The 12,250-nt window shown below is 36.7% G+C and overlaps 1 long non-coding RNA gene and 1 pseudogene across 1 annotated transcript; one reads left to right on the top strand and one right to left on the bottom strand.

Moving 5' to 3' along the window:
• The first annotated feature begins 396 nt into the window (after window positions 1-396).
• Window positions 397-4,123, top strand: LOC141434913 (uncharacterized; annotated as a pseudogene).
• A 2,094-nt stretch (window positions 4,124-6,217) lies between these two features.
• LOC141435128 (uncharacterized) lies at window positions 6,218-7,431 on the bottom strand. Its single transcript, XR_012452118.1, has 2 exons — window positions 6,534-7,431; window positions 6,218-6,433 (listed from the first exon to the last, which is right to left on the bottom strand). It is a non-coding gene; the product is annotated as an uncharacterized lncRNA (long non-coding RNA).
• Between the last annotated feature and the right edge of the window lie 4,819 nt (window positions 7,432-12,250).

Below are 12,250 nucleotides of genomic sequence, written 5' to 3'. Positions count from 1 at the left end.
ATAGACTAAAGTCACGGGACCCAGCCTCAAGCTTAAGGAAGAAAGGAACCTAATCGAGCAGTGCTACATCTAAAGTATCACATCGAGAAGCGGCACCGGCAACCAAAAGATAAGTGTCCATCCTTCATTCCAATTTTACCTGTTACATCCTAATACCTAGTAAATCCAGTCAAAAATATTCAATATCGTCATCCATTTGTACATAATAAAGTACTTTGTGCCGTTAGTGGCCGAAAGATCCAGAATTTGCGAAAATATCTCGATTGCATCATTAGTTAAAACTTACCCTACGACCTCTGTTACGTACACATTGATTTGAGTTTATTACAAAGTATTTCGTTTTTCCTGGAGTTTTATTCTGCCACCGATATATCCTCGAAAGATATAACATGGTCAATGGGTCAATGGGTGATTTTATCTTCACCCATTGACTCGCTAAAGGTCATAGGTATAGGAATACAATAACAAATAATGTAAACGAAAACTGCAAGATAAAATTAATTCAACAAATAGCGATTTTAGTACATTAGCAACATGTTTTGTGCTAAAGGAAGTGACGGGTCACTTACCAAAGAATCCTATAAATATCAGCTCTTTAAAATGGCCAGTAAATATTCGGCTGGCTGACCCAGGGTTCAACCAGCCGGCCCTATTGATGTACTCATAGGAGCCGATCTATTTTGGAATATACTAGGCATGAACAATACTCGTTGGGAATTAATGGTCCCAAACTAAGAAATTCGCATTTAGGCTGGATAATATCTGGTCCCATTTGTCCAATAATGTCAAATAAAGATATACATTGCAATCACGTTGTAACTTCAAGGTCAAATAATGAAAACATCGAAAATCTCATTACAAATTTTGGGAATTAGAAGAAGTGCCAAAAGGTACTATGATGAACGATGGTGAAAGTCGGTGCGAAAGTAATTTTCGTGCAACTACGACCCGTACCACAGAGGGTAGGTTTTCTGTTAGGCTACCTTTAAAGGAGTCAGCTGATTGCTTAGGTGATACCTACAATCTTGCAAAAGAACGATTTATCAAGTTAGAAAAACGATTAAAACGAAATTCCACGCTTAAAGTACAATACACTAAATTTATTAATGAATATGCTGATTTGAAACATCTATCATTCTCCAATAGCAACCATAATTTAAACTTAAACCCGTGTTATTACTTATGTCATCATGCCGTCTTTAAACAAGAAAGTGAATCTACAAAGCTCCGCGTAGTATTCGACGGCTCGGCGCCCTCCACGTCAGGTTATTCGCTAAATGACATTCTACTAGTGGGCCCGAACGTTCAAGATTCACTCTTCTCCATTCTTATACGCGCCAGGCAGTACAAATACTTACTTACCGGAGATATAGAAAAAATGTATCGCCAAGTATTAGTCGACGAGGATGATAGGAATTTACAACTTATTCTGTGGCGGGAAAACGAGTCTCAGCCTATTCAAACATTGATACTGAATACATTAACCTACGGCACAGCGAGTGCCAGTTATTTAAGCACACGATGCCTATGGCAATTAGGTGAGGAACAAAATGACGAACTCATCAAAAACATAATACAAAAAGACTTTTATGTAGACGATTTAATTACCGGTTCTAATGATTTAAAGCAATTAATTCACATACGAAACTCAATATCAGAAGCTTTAACCTCAGGTTGTTTCAATCTTAGAAAATATAAGAGTAACTGTCAATCAATTTTAGAAAATATTGAAAATAATAAGCAAGACAATTTTACGATCAGCGAATCATCTAGCACTCTTGGGCTGGGGTGGAACCCCTGTAGTGATACGCTACACTTTCCTATAAAGCATTGCACAATCCAAAACAAAGAGATAACGAAGAGAGTTATAATGTCTAATTCATTTAAAATATTTGATCCGCTAGGTATCCTAAGTCCAGTAGTAATTATACCTAAAATAATGCTGCAAAGGCTTTGGCAACAAAAGCTAGACTGGGACCAACCTGTTCCGGAAGGGATTAAGGCAGACTGGATCAAGTTTTGTGATAATTTGAAATATTTAACAAATTTACATATACCAAGGTTAGTGCTGGGTGACTCACCTAAAACTATAGAGTTGCACTCATTTAGTGATGCTTCACAAATTGCATATGGTGCCTGCATTTATATGAGAACAATTAGTCACAATGATGAAGTTAAGGTTAAGTTGCTGTGCTCCAAATCTAAAGTGGCCCCGTTAAAACCAACCACTATTCCACGTTTGGAGTTGTGCGCAGCTTTGCTCGCTGCTAAACTTACTAAATCCGTACAAGAATCTTTGCGGTATCAGCCGGATAAAATAGTTCATTGGTGTGACTCAAGCGTAGTGCTCGCATGGATCAAGGGTGACGTTACAAGGCTTAAAATATTCGTGGCTAATCGGATTAGTGAAATAACAGAGTTGACCTCACCTTTGGCATGGCGATACGTACCTACTGATATGAACCCCGCAGATTTAATCTCCAAGGGTGTAGATGCCAAGCAGCTTCTGTCTAGGCCTCTATGGTGGGCTGGACCAATGTTTTTACTGAAAGGCGAAACTGTATGGCCAATCTTTAAGGACAATGATTTAGCAACTTTACCCGAATTAAAAGTGCACTCTGCAGCTATAATCGAACCGGTTATAGACTTTGACAGGTATTCGTCGTTTAGTAGACTTCAAAGAATATTTGCATATGTTAAAAGATTTACTTTCAATCTTAAAAACAAAAACAATAAACGCGTAGGTATTTTATCGACATATGAACTGTGTGATTCATTCCATGCACTGTGCATCATTGCCCAGAAGCAATCGTTTCAGATTGAATACGAATTGCTCTCAAAGGGAAAGCCCTTAAATAGTAAAAATAAAATCATATCGTTGTCTCCATTTTTAGATAAGGAGAAGGTAATACGTGTAGGCGGGCGTTTAGACGCGTCAAGCTATTCGTATGAGAAGAAGCATCCAATTTTGCTTCATTCATCACATAGGTTAACAAAATTATTTTTTGCTCAGAAACACATTGAGTTTATGCATGCCGGCCCACAACTGTTGTTGGCAACAATAAGAGAAACAGTTTGGCCAATAAACGGGCGCCATCTTGCTCGACGAACTGTCAACAATTGTGTGCGATGTAGGCGTTTACGTGGTAAAACATTGCAACCCAAAATGGGAAATTTACCACCCCAGCGTGTAAACCCAGATTATCCGTTCTTGTCGGTTGGTTTAGATTTTGCCGGACCATTCTTCATAGTAAACCGTAAGGGACGTGGAAGTCGTTTGATTAAATGTTACTTATGTTTATTTGTATGCTTACGTTATAAATGCATTCATTTGGAGGCTGTCAGCGACCTAACCAAGGATGCTTTTATAATGTCGTTGAGGCGTTTTATCTCGCGCAGAGGCAAACCAATCGAAATACTATGCGACAATGGAACTAATTTCGTGGCCGCTGCGAAGGAGGTAGGATCGTTCATAAAACAGAGTCACTTACCTCTATCTGACTTTGCAAGTCAACAGTCAATCAAGTTTATGTTTATACCGGCTTACTCAACTCATTTCGGTGGCATTCGGGAAGCCGGCGTCAAATCGGCAAAACATCATTTAAAGCGCGTTATTGGCCTTAGCCATCTCACATTTGAAGAAATTTCCACTTTGTTTGCACAAGTGGAGGCAATATTGAATAGTCGTCCCTTGTGCCCCCTATCGTCATGTCCTAATGACCTTTTATCCCTCTCTCCCGGACACTTTATCATCGGGAGGCCTCTAACTGCTCCACCGTCACCGAACCTCGAAGACTGCAGCGAAAACCAGCTAAAACGCTACGAACGAGTCGAGAAGATTAGACAACACTTTTGGCGGAGATGGCAGAGGGAATATATCTCTGAAATGCAGCAAAGGACAAAGTGGAAAACGAGCAGCGCAAAACTAAACATCGGGGATATGGTTCTTCTGGCCGAAGATAACGTTCCTCCTCTATCTTGGAGTCTCGGTCGCGTGCAGCGCCTCATCACTGGGACCGATGGAGTAGCCAGAGTGGCAGATGTGACCATTACTAAAGGTTGCGTGCGTCGCTCTCTCGTGCGCCTGTGCAAATTGCCTACAGCAGAGGAGCTTCAGTGTTGAAAGCGATCTTTCAACGGCCGGGAGTATGTTTGGACTTACGTCTTGCACAAGAATCATAGCAAACATCATCGTCACCGCGCTGCGTTGCCTTCCTTATTCTCTAGGCGTTAATTAAACCAGCATCGAAATGTCCTGTCATCGCCACTTACCCTACGACCTCTGTTACGTACACATTGATTTGAGTTTATTACAAGTATTTCGTTTTTCCTGGAGTTTTATTCTGCCACCGATATATCCTCGAAAGATATAACAGTTTGTCTCTTGAATCCCCTTCCAGCCGCACAATGATTATATCATAAACTTATTTACCCTTGAAGAATTGAAATCTGCAATATATTCACGCAGGGATACTTCGTTTGGTTTAGATGGAATTCCATATATGATGTTCAAGAAACTGCCAGAGAGTTGTCTGATTATTTTACTAAATATTTACAATGCACTTTGGACAAAAAACGACATACCACCTGAATGGACAACTGATTGCATCATTCCTATATTAAAATCTGACAAACCTAGGTTTAATCCAGACTCTTATCGTCCTATAACATTGACATCATGCGCAGGAAAAGTCTTTGAACAATTACTTAAGCAGCGTCTTGAATATTATGTAGAACATAATGGATTGCTTCCAAACAATCAGTATGGTTTTCGTAGAGGTCGTTCAGCACGTGAAAGCATATCTTTGTTTCATTTAGATATACTGAAAAGCATCAAAAATAACAACAAACTTATTTCAGTGTTTTTGATATTACTGGTGCTTTTAACAATGTAAATATTGATATTTTATGTACAGAACTGTTAAATATATGTATTCCACTTAAAGTTGTACAGTGGATTCAAAAATTTCTATCTTGTAGAAAAGTGTTTGTGAAGTATGATGGTGAATTGTTTGGTCCTCGACTATCTTCCATAGGAGTTTGTCAGGGTGGAATTTTATCCCCTCTGATCTTCATTCTGTATATACGTCGCTTAAATTTGGTAATGGGTCCTAATATCAAAAATTTACAATTTGCCGATGACCTTGTTGTATATTTATCTGGAAATAATTCTAACACAATAATAAATAACTTAAACTTAGCATTAACAAAACTCCATAATTACCTCTCTTATTTAAATCTCGCAGTTAATCCATCTAAGTCTAAAGTTGTCGTTTTTGGTCTAAAATCTAAAGCTACTTTGCCCTCTTTATTGTATAATAATACACCTCTGCCAATAGTCACAGATACCAAGTTTTTGGGTGTCATATTTTGTCACAATTTATCCTGGAAAAAATATGCTGAGCATTTAGAAGTCAAAGCCAATAAAGCTTTTAATATCCTTAAGTCATTGCGTGGTACAAAATGGGGGGCTGACCCCAAAATATTACTTATGCTTTATAAATCTTTAGTTCGCAGTCATTTTGAATATGGGTTTATGTGTTTTGCTTCAGACCATAAAATTATAGAGAGTTTAGAAAAAATTCAAAATAAGTGCATGCGCGTTGTGACTGGAGCATTTAAAACCACTCCTATTGTTTCATTACAAGTAGAGTGTAATCTCCCTCCAGTAACAATAAGACTTGCATATTTGAAGGAAAGATTTATTGTAAAACTACATGCTGAATATGACAACCACCTTTTAAAAGAACTCTTGAATATTAATCTATTGCCTTTCCAAAAATCTTTTTATGTTTTGCAGGGCCTATCTGAATTTAGCAGTTTTTTAAATCAAATTAGTATACATAAAAGCAATAACCACTTAACTTGTTTCGATGGGCCTTATGAAAGTAAATTTAGTCCTATAAATGTTGTGATTGATAATGGTCTCTCCAGAAAGGAACAAGTATATGAGAAATTAGCTTCATGGAATGGTTTTAAATTCATTTATACAGATGGATCTAAGAATGAGTCTAGTGTATCTTCAGCTATATACAACTCCGAAAACAAAATGGGTCTTGGTTTCAAAATAGACAAACATGCTAGTATTTTCACAGCTGAGGCATTCGCTATTCTTTGTGCACTGAAGCACATATCAAGGCAAAAAGAGGCATGTAAATGGGTAATTGTCAGTGATAGTATGAGTGTATTAAAAGCTATAAAAAATAATAAAGTAAAATCTAATACAAATTATTTAATTTTCCTAATTAAAGATCTTTGGTCTGAGCTTCACTTAAAAAACAAATTTGTTATTGAATTCATGTGGACTCCTTCACATATAGGCGTATCTGGTAACGAAAATGTAGATTTCTTGGCTCAGTCAATTGCAAACTCTCCTCCATCTATTGATGTTAGTTTTGATGTCCTACTCCCATATACTGATGCTATTCCAATACTGAAACAAAGAATGTATGTTCAGTGGAAAAAACAATGGGATCATGTTGTGCAAGTAGAAAACAAGGGTTCTTGGTATGCTGCCTTAAATGTAAACTTACAATCTGTATCTTGGTTACGTAAAGGTAATATCTATCGTAATATAAGCTTTTACAGCACAATCTGTCGCCTTAGGTTAGGTCATTTTCGCCTCAACCATCATTTGCATCGTATGAAAATTATAAGTGATCCTCGTTGTGAATTGTGTCAGTCAAATGAGGATCAAACCATAGATCATATAGTCTATCATTGTTCGTCTTTCGGCATTCAGCGCCTTGTGCTGATGGACGAATTAATCCGCATTTACGGAGAACCACATCTGGTCCCGCTCTCTGTTCAAGAGCTGTTAAAGAATCATTCTACATATGAACCACTGTACAACTTCATTGTATCAACAGTAAAAGAAATATAATTTGTTTCATTAATGTACAAAGTTATAATATTGCTTCATTCTTTGTATATTCCTAATTTTCTATCGTTTCAGTGAGTGTAGGTTAGTTTAAGTAATTGGTAAATCAACTGACAGGCGTCAAATCAGAGCTGTCAGACTATTTCCTTACAGGGATTTTTAAAGGATCATCTATGTAGGTTACATAGAAGTTTTTTATCTTGTATTTTCTGGATTGAATATTTATACACCGGACTTGACTATAACTGAAGAAGTTTTATTGGATGTGACAACATAGAAAGCAAACACTGAAGAAGTTTAACTGGATAAGACAATATAGAAAGAATACTAAAGAAGTTTAATTGGATATGACAACATTGAAATAAATACTGAAGAAGTTTTATTGGATATGACAACGTTGGGAAAGAAAAATATTGAAGAAATTTTATTAAATTGACATGGAAATAATATATAGAAGTTGAAATAAATTATAAGTATTAACTGATGACGAGGCGATATGGTCCCTGACTTTAGCCTGTCCGAACGGACGAATTAAAAAAAAAAAAAAAAAAAAAAAAGGGGTGGCCATTTTGACAGGTGGCTACATTACATCAGATTTTTATAAATTACCCTTGAAATTTCTGAAACTTATATCATGACCTTCATTTAAGTGCCATCACTCGCGGCTTGGCTCTGAAGTTTCCCGTAGGATTCCCAAATATTAAATCGTGGATTTGATTAACGTTCCATATCAATACCCGTAAAAAATTTCATGAATAATCATAGGTAGCAGTTGAGATATTTAGGATAACATCAAGATAAAAAGTTAGTTTGTTTCAAGCTTCCTGCTATCTGCTAGTACATTACTAAATTTCATCTATAATGTTAGTAAATCTTTGGAGCCATTTTAGCGTGAAGATGTTAAAAACAGACGCACGCACTTACTAACTTTCGCATTTATAATAATTATAAGATATCAAGTGGCCTAGGAAGAATCTAGAATCTAGTTAGCCAGAGACTAGCTGAGCGTTATCTGCTCAGCAAAATCCATTCTATTTTCTCACTAATTAACCTACAAGCTAACTGGATTGTTGTTTACTTTAAGTATAATATTGTAGGTTCTTTGGAAAGTATCCTGATTATTCAAACTAGTCCTGTATGGTTTGAGTGTAAAGCTGAATTTTGTCTACCCTTGAAGGGAGAGAGGACCTTTTTGTGTTTATCAAGCGATTCGTATTTGTATTACTTGGCTCATGTGTAATTTAACGTCCGAGATGCAGGTTGCATTAAGCGCCGTGGATGTTATCTAGGCAATTAGGCATAGCGATCGCAAAAGGATGCACAATAATCATTCCGAAAAGGCGCAATTTCTGATGAATGCGGTTGTAGACACAGAAAGATTTTTTTCATGTGACGTCACATGCAATAAGTCGCGCTAGACCTGTTGCATAGAGAAAAGTAATTTATTGAATCAGGCCTTACTTTGCGGACGTCCATATCAATGAACTGAAAGAATTTCCTTGCTCACCCGCGACCTTACGATAGCTAAGCTTATGCAAAATGTGCGTGTTCATGCAGTTACTCCACCTCCACATTGTAAGAACACACACAAACCCATCTATCACCACCACCACACCACACTGACGCGTTTCGAACGCAACCAGAGCTCATCTTCAGAGTAACACAACCGTACATTGCACCATGCTACCAGTTGTTAGACTAACAAACCACAACCACCGTTTTGATTTGTCACTGTAACTCCCCAAGTACCCACATATATTTTATCAACTAAAACAAAACTACCCACAAATTATTAATAAGTTTTATCCGTCCTTCAAAACTATACCTTGATTTTTATTTATTTACTGTCAAGCACTGCACTAGCAATGGTAGTTAATAAAACATGCCTTGACCAAGCTTGAGAATCAAGATTTGACCCGCACATTCATAGATAGTACATACATTAATAAACATTAAACATACATTTCAAGTTATAAAAGCTTTTAAAAAAATAACTTTTAACAAAAAAGTAAATCCGACTCCAAAAAAATAACAAAAAATGGATCCGACTACAAAACCCTTGAAAATATTTTTCTAGGTAGTACCTACTAGCTCGAAGTCGGTGCCTCAGCACGAGCCGGCAGGAGTGGAACAATAGTCGTCCACCTCACATATACTATGGCTTTCAATCCCTCCTCCTGGGTCGTGCTGAGTCACCGACTTCGAGCTAGTAGGTACCTAGAAATATATTTTCAAGAGTTTTGTAGTCGGTTCCATTTTTTGTTATTTTTTTATTTTTTTGGGGTCGGTTTTACTTTTTTGTTGAAAATTTACTTTATTTCTCCCTTTTTAGTGATTCGTAGCCAAAGTACATCTCACAACGATTCCATTAAGCCCAGACACGACTTAGTTACGTTGTTTTATAAGAGAGCTCCGTTGCCTACCTTCTGGCTTCAGCATCAGATCAGTTCGAAAGAATCATTAACTTAAAGCTTCTTCTTAGTCGCTTATCTAGGTATATTAATCATGATCGTTTATAAACGAGCGAGCATTACTTAGCTTTGACGAGTTCCATTGGTCATTGGTCAGATTATCCGATATAATGATAATAATACCTATTTTGTTTGATATTCAAAGTCGACCTTAATCGATAATATCTTTCCATTCCGTTTTTCCGTTGCATTTTTATATATCCATGCACTTCTCTGTGTTTTTGTTGAAAGCATTTACCGTTCTTATAATTTCTATTTTTAGCTCTCTTTCATTTTGCGTAAGACATTTATTGTACGTGAAATTGTATTATCATCATTTAAAGGAAGCAACGATGTGAATTCCGTCATTTTCCTCCCACGGGATATGTAAATATTTGCCTTCATATTTATTCATCGTCCTCTCAACTCTGAAATTATGCTTGAAACCTAAAAACCTGTTTATTTGCTGACCCAGATTAGGATTATTATTAATTTATTATTATTTCGTAATGAAAAATATTTAAGTGCCTTCAAATGGGAGGTTTTAAAGAAATAACTAAAATATTTCAATTTAATTCGTACTAAATGCTGAAATGGATACTGAAACCCTTTACATATTTCTTCTTATTTCTCTCGTTGCATTATTCGTTTCCCTTTGGACCTACTAGAACACTTCATTCACCGCGCTTCCATTGTGATTCGCTTTTGTGATATAAAGTTGGTTTAAATAAGGCTTGTTCCATTGAATAAATTTTTAAATATGATGAAAGTAGTTCAATCCCCCATGTGCACGGATTGTAATAAGATTGAGGACTTAATACATTTTTTGGTGGAGTGTGTACTGACGAAGGATATCCGCGAGAGGTGGTTGAGTGATTTGGACCTGTTCAATGGTGCAGTGAATGTTATTTTGAGTTGTCCGGTATCGGAAGATGCAGTACGAATTTACAGGTTCATCAAGCACTCCTTTGCAGCCAGATAATCTGGACATCGCAATAGGAGTGTTTGATGAACGTGGACATCGAGTCTTTCAATGAGGCTGGCATAGTCACACTGGTGCACTTAAGCCTCAAAAAAAAAATAGAAAAAAAATAAGGCTCGTTATAATAATAGTAGTTACTTTCTCGCGTACCTAATGAGTTTATGCCTTTTTTGTCTCATAAGTTCAATGAGTTGTTACAAGCTTTTATTTAGTTTACCCTGTCCTGGATTGACTTGAAATTTGGTGTACTTATTTAAATTTCAATACAATAATCTGGTAGTCCAGCCAGGATCGTCTCCACAGGACGAAACTCTTCAACGGTTAATGGCATGGACTTGAAATTTGGTATGCAAATGTAGTTTGGGTGACAATAACAGTACAGTTTGCAGGTGGTAGGACCTTGTGCAAGGTCCGCCCGGATTGCTACCACATCTTGCTCGCTAATCCTGCCGTGAAGCAGCAGTGCTTGCACGGTTGTGTTTCGGCGTGGAGAGTAAGACAGCCGTGAAATTACTGGCACTTGAGGTATCCCATCTTAGGCCTCTAGGTTGGCAACGCATCTGCAATTCCCCTGGTTTGCAGATGTTTATGGGCGGTGGTGATCTCTTACCATCAGGAGACCCACTTGCTCGTTTGCCATCCAGTCGTAAAAAAAAAAAAAAAGTTAACAAAAAGTACAGTCAGCAAAAAGCTTGTATTAAAAATTTAATTATTACCAAAACTTTTTTTTCATTAATTGTACATGTATTACCTAAGTACTAAGTCTGAAATGAAAATGAAGAAAATTAATGAAAAAGAGAAATAAACATGAATTGTAGGATGAATTGTGTAGGTAGTAAATTTTATTCTATGCTCCAGGGTCATACTCGTGAGTTTTTGTCTTCCCAATATTACTCAGCATTCTCGCAATTCCCCAGTCGTCTCGTGATCATGGCGCATGCAACTGTGCCGAAATATCGAGCTGCTCAAAAATCAAGGTACGCGGAACAAAACCCGAATTTAATTCATAAAATTACTAGGTCTTTTATGGTCATAACTTTTTTTTACAAACTTTAGACTGACTTGAAATTTGGTATAAACACTTATTATTTATGTAGATTTCGGACTGAAATGTATGGGTTTGCGTACACTTACCTACCCACTGCGTACGTTTACCCCATATGATTCTAATTTATTTTAATTTTTAAAAACATTCAGTCGTAAACTACTTTTATTCAATTACCTATCACAATAAAAGTACCATTACGTGAAATTGGAGTAATCAAGCAAATTGATGGGCCGTAAAGCGGAGCCTTTAAAGTGTTCTAAGGTAAGTATTTTAATTTTACTGCTCCCTTCTTAGTACTGTTAGATTACTTTTACGTTTATCTGTTAATTAACAATTGTGTTAAAAGGTAACAGTCCAATCACACGTTGAATGTAATTAAAAAGCAGGTTTCTGAATTCACCAACTCAGATAAATGTGGTTGATGTCCAAAGTAAGGGTTCTATGTAAAAGGTGTGATTAATTTTAAAAGAAAAGTTGAATTACAAATCCTTTACCTATGTAAACATATGTGTTTAGTTAAACTAACCCAACCACCTGCTTATAGTTAATTTCTCGAAATAATCTTAAGGTACGTTGATCATATTCAAAGATAGCTCGTTTAGGATTAGGCACTAGTTAAAAAACACATCTAGTTAAAAACAACACAACATCTAAGCAAATACGTATAGGCATTAATATCTGCCACAGCAGGGCGTGCAACATTATCTGACACGTCCTACCTACCCTAGAAATAGAGTCGTATCAGTATCGCATTAATGCACGCTTTGTTTTGTCGGATATTATTGCTGGTGACTATACAATTGCGGTCACAACGGCTACCTACCTACCCACCTACCTATATTAAGTAATCATCGGTATCATAGTTCGATTGGTCCGAGATATCGAAAATT

The sequence above is a fragment of the Choristoneura fumiferana genome, chromosome 14, assembly GCF_025370935.1.
Source record: "Choristoneura fumiferana chromosome 14, NRCan_CFum_1, whole genome shotgun sequence".
NCBI classification, from domain to species: domain Eukaryota; kingdom Metazoa; phylum Arthropoda; class Insecta; order Lepidoptera; family Tortricidae; genus Choristoneura; species Choristoneura fumiferana.
This window is presented reverse-complemented; position numbering and strand designations above follow the sequence as displayed.